Here is a 6,846-nt window from a genome sequence, read left to right on the forward strand (position 1 = left end):
TTGATCACTGAGGGTATGCCTTTCCAAGAGTCTTCCCCAAAGTGAATGATCACTCCCATTCAAAGAAAGAAAAAGAGACATTTTTCTCACATCACTAGTGAGCGAATCAATCAATGAATATTTAGTGACTCCCCCAACTGTGTGATGAACAGGAAGAAATAAGACCACCTAAGATACCTAAGACTGGGGCAGGGGAAGGGAGAGGGAAAGGAAAGGGTACAGGGGCTCAGGACAGGAGATAGGAGAGAGGGCTCAGAAGCTAGAGGGAATGGATGAAGGGATGGCTAAATGTTTCAACATTCCCAGTGATGTGGATGGGGGTCTATATGAGGACACCAATCCTAGCTCTGCCTAAGATGACCCAGGTGAATTTGGGCAAGGTTTTGAACTCCTCTCAGCCTGTTTCTTCATAAAATGAGAGGGTTGAACTAGATAGATGACCTCTAAGGTCCTTTCCAGTTCTAGATCTGTGAACCTCTGTGTGTGTGTGTGTGTGTGTGTGTGTGTGTGTTAGAAGGAATCTCAAAAGATAGTGTTATAGCTACAAGAAATCTGGAATCATAAATGTCAGGACTAGAAAGGGCTTTAGAACAGAATGTTAGAGATGGGAGGGCCCTTAGAACACAGGATGTCAAAGCTGGAAAGGGCCTTAGAACACAGAATGTCAGAACTGGAAGGGGCCTTAGAACACAGAATGTCAAAACTGGGAGATCCCTTAGAACACAGGATGTCAGAGATGGGAGGGACCTTAAAACACAAAAAGTCAGATCTGGAAGAGAATTGAGGACATGGAATATCAGAACTGGAAGGGAACTTAGAACATAGACTCATAGAATTTTAAAAATGGAAGGGATCTAAGTGGTCACCTAGCCCAAATCATACTAATTAATCAGGGAGAACCCATCACCTCCTGTGCCGCTTTGGGATAGTGCCAAGCCTTAAGAACATTTTCCTTACATTAAGCCTAAATTTGCTTCTCTTCATCTTCCATCTCTTTATCCTGTTTCTGCCTTCTGAGTCTAAGCAGAACATGGTTAATCTCTCTTCCATGTGACAGCCCACCAAAGAATGTTAGAATGTAAAAATAAGAGTTGGAAGAGAGTATGCGTTCTAAGACCCCTCCCGAATCTGACATTCTGGTTCTAAGGACTCTCCCAACTCTGACCTGCTGTGTTCCAAGGGCCTTTCAGTATCTCCCATTCTATGTTCTTTTAAAAATATTTTTTCAATTACATGTAAAAACCATTTCCAACATCCGTATTTTAAAATTTTTAGTTGCAAATTTCCTCCTTCCCTCCCTTCACCTCTCTTTGAGAAGACAAGCAATTTGATATAGGTTATACATGTGCAGTCACGCAGAACATTTCCATATTAGTCATATTGTGAAAGAAAACAGACAAAAGCCCAAGAAAAATAAAGTTTTTAAAAAGTATTCTTCAATCTGCTTTTAGAATCCATCAGTTCTTTCTCTGGAGGTAGATAGCATTTTTCATCACAAGTCCTTCAGACTCATCCTGGATCATTGTATTGCTAAGTTTAACTAAGTCATTCACAGTTGATCATCATACAGCATTGCTGTTACTGTGTACACCGTTCTCTTAGTTCTGTTCACGTCACTTTGTATCAGTTTATTTAAGTCCTTCCTGTTTTTTTTCCCTGAAACATCCTGTTTGTCATTTCTTTTCTTTCTTTTCTTTTGTCATTTCTTATAGCACAATAGTATTCGATCATGATTGTATACCAAAATTTATTCAGCCATTCTCCAAATGATGGACATACTCTCAATTTCTAAAGCTTTGCTACCACAAAAAGAACTGCTATAAATATCTTTGTTCAAATAGGTTCTTTCCCCCTTTTTCTATCTATTTGGGATACAGACCTAGTAGTGGTATTTTTTTTTAGCAGTGGTATTCCTGGATCAAAGGGTATGCACAGTTTTATAATCATTTGAGCATAGTTCCAAATTGATCTCCTGAATGGTTGGATCAGTTCACAACTCTACCAACAGTGCACCAGGGTCCCAATTTTCCTATATCCCCTCCAACATTTATCATTTTTCTTTTCTGTCATATTAGCATTTCTCTGACTAATTGTGATTTGGGGTATTTTTATGTGACTACAGATAACTTTGATTTCTTCATCTGAAAACTCCCTGTTTATATCCTTTGACCATTTATCAAGTGAGGAATGATGTATATTCTTATAAATTTGACTCAGTTCTCTATATATTTGAGAAATAAGGCCTTTATCAGAGACATTTGCTATAAAATTTCTCTCCCAGCTTTCTGTTTTCCTTCTAATCTTGGTTGGATTGGTTTTGTTTGTGCAAAATCTTTTAAAATTTAATATAATCAAAATTATCCACTTTATATCTCATAATGCTCTCTTGTTTGGTCATAAATTCTTCCCTTCTCCTTTCTACAGCTAACAGGTAAATTATTCCTTGCTCTCCTAATTTATTTATGGTTTCACTTTTTATGTCTAAATCACATATCCATTTTGACCTTATCTTAGAATATGTTGTAAGATGTTGATCTATACCTAGTTTCTGGCATACTGTTCTCCGGTTTTCTCAGCAGTTTTTGTCACATAGTGAGTTCTTGTCCCCAAAACTTGGGTCTTTGGGTTTATCAAACACTAGATTATTATGGTCATTTACTACTGTCTCGTGAACCTAATCCATTTCATTTATCTACTACTCTATTTCTTAGCCAGTACCAGATTGTTTTGATGATTACAGCTTTGTAATACAGCTTGAGATCTAATACTTCTAGGCCACCTTCCCTCACATTTTTTTCTATTGATTCCCTTAATGTCTCTTGGACATTATTTGTGTGAAAAGTGTTTTGTAATTGTGTTCATGTAGTTCCTGGGTTTCTCTTGGCAGGTAAACTCACAAGTATTTTATATTGTCTATAGTTATTTTAAATGGAATTTCTCTATCTCTTGCTACTGAAGTTGGTAATATATAGAAGTACTGAAGATTTATGTGGGTTTATTTTATATCCTGAAACTTTGTTGAAGTTTTTAATTACTTCAAGTAGTTTTTTAGTTGATTCTCTAGAATTCTCTAAGTATGCCATCATATCATCTGCAAAGATTGATAGTTTTGTTTGATCATTGCCTAATCTAATTCCTTCAATTTATTTTTCTTCTCTTATTGCTATAGCTAGCATTTCTAGTACAATATTAAATAATAGGTTTGATAATGGACATCCTTGCTTCACCCCAATCTTATCAAAAAGGATTCTAGCATATCCCTATTACAAAAAATGCATGCTGATAGTTTTAGATAGATACTACTTATCATTTAAAGGAAAGCTCCATTTATTTCCTATGCTTTCTAGTGTTTTATTTTTTTTATTTTTATTTATTTATTTATTTATTTTTATTGAGGCGATCGGGGTTAAGTGACTTGCCCAGGGTCACACAGCTAATAAGTGTTAAGTGTCTGAGGCTGGATTTGAACTCAGGTACTCCTGACTCCAGGGCCAGTGCTCTATCCACTGTGCCACCTAGCTGCCCCAACTTTTTTTTTTTTTTTTGGTGAGGCAACTGCGGTTAAGTGAGTTGCCCAGGGTCACACAGCTAGTAAGTGTTAAGTGTCTGAGGCCAGATTTGAACTCAGGTCCTCGACTCCAGGGCCGGTGCTCTATCCACTGCGCCAGCTAGCTGCCCCTTCTAGTGTTTTTAAGAGGAATAAGAGTTGTATTTTATCAAAGGCTTTTTCTGCATCTATTGAGATAATCATATGGTTTCTGCTGGTTTTGTTATTGATATGATCAATTATGCTGATAATTTTCCTAATAGTGAACCAGCCCTGTGTTCCTGGTATAAATTCCACCTGACCAAAGTATAAAATCTCTGTGATATATTGCTATAATCTCCTTATTAGTATTTTATTTATAAAATTTTCATCAATACTCATTAGGGAAATTGGGCTATAGTTTTCTTTCTCTATTTTTTCTCTTCCTGGTTTAGGTATCAGAATTATATTTATATTGTAAAAGGAATTTGGTAGCACTCTTTCTTTGCCCATTTTTTCCAAATAGTTTACCTGGTATTTGTAATTAATTATTCTTTAAATGTTTGGTAGAATTCACTTGTGAATACATTTGGTCCTGAGGAATTTTTCTTAGGGAGCTCATTGATGGTTTGTTCAATTTATTTTTCTAAAATAAGATTATTTAAATATTCTATTTCCTCTTCTGTTAATCTGAGCAACTTATATTTTTATAAATATTTATCCACTTCACTTAGATTCTTAGCTTTATGGGTATATAATTGGGCAAAATAGCTCCTAATAATTACTTTAATTTCTTCTTCATTGGTGGTGAATTCACCCTGCTCATTTTTGATACCGATAATTTGGTTTTCTTTTTAATTTAAATCAAATTAACCAATAATTTATTTTTTTGAGTTTTTTCATGAAATTACTAGTTTTTTCCCATAAAACTACTAGTTCAATGGTTTTCTTACTTTCAATTTTATTACTCTCTCCTTTGATTTTTCAGGATTTCCAATTTGACATTTAATTGGGGATTTTTAATTTGTTCTTTTTCTAGTTTTTTTTTTTCCTTTGGTTGCACATCCAATTCATTGATCTGCTATTTCTCTATTTTTATTGATGTTTTTAGAGATATAAATTCCCCCCTAAGTCCTGTTTTGGCTACATTCCATCAATTTTAGTATGTTGTCATTCTGTTTAATGAAATTATTGTTTCTATGATTTGTTCTTTGACCCACTCATTCTTTAGGATTAGATTATTTAGTTTCCAATTAAATTTTAATCTATGTTTCTGCAGCCCTTTATTAAATGTAATTTTATTGCATTATGATGTTAAATGATGTATTTAATATTTCTGCTTTCCTGCATTTAGTAGTGAAGTTTTTAAAGCCCTACTACATGGTTAATTTTTGTGTAGCTGCCATGTACTGCTGAGAAAAGGGAATATTCCTTTCTATTTCCATTCAATTTTCCCCAGAGATCTATCATATCTAATTTTGTAAAATTGTATCCACTTCCTTAACTTTTTTTCTTATTTACTTTTTGGTTAGATTTATCTAGTCCAGAGAGAGGAGAAAGTTGAGGTCCCCCCACTAGTATAGTGTTACTGCCAATTTCCTGCTGTGACTCATTTAACTTTTCCTTTAAGAATTTGGATGCCATGCCATTTGGTGCATATATGTTTAATATTGTTATTGCTTCATTGTCTATGATACATTTTAGCAAAATATGGTTTCCCTGCTTATCTCTTTTAATTATGCTTATTTTTGCTTTTGCTTTGTCTGAGATCATGATTGCTACCCCTGCTTGTTTTACTTTAGCTGAAGCATAATAGATTCTGTTCCAGTACCTTACCTTTACTTTGTGTTTCTCTGCTTCAAGTATGTTTCTTGTAAACAACATATTGTCAGATTCTGTTTTTTAATCCACTCTATCTGCTTCTATTTTATAGGTGAGTTTATCCCATTCACATTCATAGTTATAATTACTAACTGCATTTCCCTCTATCCTATTTTCCCCCATTTGTGCTTTCTTCTCTCTCCTTTGATCCTGTCTCTCCTCAAGTATTTAACTTCTGACCACCACCTCTCCCAATCCACCTTTCATTGTATCATACACATATATACACATATACACTCATACATTTGTATGTAAAATTGTACTACGCTTATTTTCACTTGTTATCTGTTTCGCTGGATAGCATTTTCCTTCATATGTCCAAGTCTTTCCATATTTTTCTAAATCAATCAGCTCATCATGTACTACACCACAGCAATATTCCAACCCAATTCCATCCTGAGACATTGTGTATGAATGTTTCCCTCCAATTTTCTGTATTCCTTCTATTCCTGGCTACATAAGCTTTGTTTATACAAAAACATTTTAATTTAGAAATAATCAAAATTATCCATTTTACATTCAACAATGCTCTCACCTTATAATATAGTTTAAGGTCTGATATTGCTGAATCTACTTCCTTTACATCTTTCCCCCCTGGTTTCTTTGAGGTTCCTGCCCTTTTGTTCTTCCAAATGAATTTTGTTATTATTTTTTCTTTTTTTTCCTTTCTTTTCTTTCTTTTCTTTTTTTTTTTGGTGAGGCAATTGGGGTTAAGTGACTTGCCCAGGGTAACACAGCTAGTAAGTGTCAAGTGTCCGAGGCCAGACTTGAACTCAGGTCTTCCCTAATCCAGGGCCAGTGCTCCATCCACTGCGCCACCCAGCTGCCCCATTATTATTTTTTCCCAACTCAGAAAGGTAATTTGTTAGTAATTTAATTGATATGACATTGAATAAGTAGATTAGTTAGGTAGATTGTCATTTAAAAATTTATATGGGTTTCACTTACCCATAAGCAATAAATATTATTTCCATTATTTAGATCTGACTTTATTTGTATAAAAAGTGTTTTGTTTTTATATTCATATAGCTCCTGTGTCTGTTTCACCAAGTATATGCTCACTTATTTTATACTGTATATTTATTTTTTGTTTCTTTGTTTTTTGTGGGGGCAATGAGGGTTTAGTGACTTGCTCAGGGTCACACAGCTAGTAAGTGTCAAGTGTCTGAGGTCAGATTTGAACTCAGGTCCTCCTGAATCTGGGGCTGGTGCTTTATCCATTGCGCCACCTAGCTGCCCCCGTATATTTATTTTTAATGGTCTAAAACAATATTGAATAATATTGCTGACACATAGTGTAGCTTCTCTATTTTTCACTTTTGATTAAATCTAGTTTAACTTTAACTTTGGTTGAGATTATACTTACAACCCCTGCTCTTTTTTTTTTTTTTTTACATACTAAATTTACTCCTGCCCTTTGTTTTATTTTTTGGTGTATC

This window comes from Dromiciops gliroides, chromosome 3, assembly GCF_019393635.1.
Source record: "Dromiciops gliroides isolate mDroGli1 chromosome 3, mDroGli1.pri, whole genome shotgun sequence".
NCBI classification, from domain to species: domain Eukaryota; kingdom Metazoa; phylum Chordata; class Mammalia; order Microbiotheria; family Microbiotheriidae; genus Dromiciops; species Dromiciops gliroides.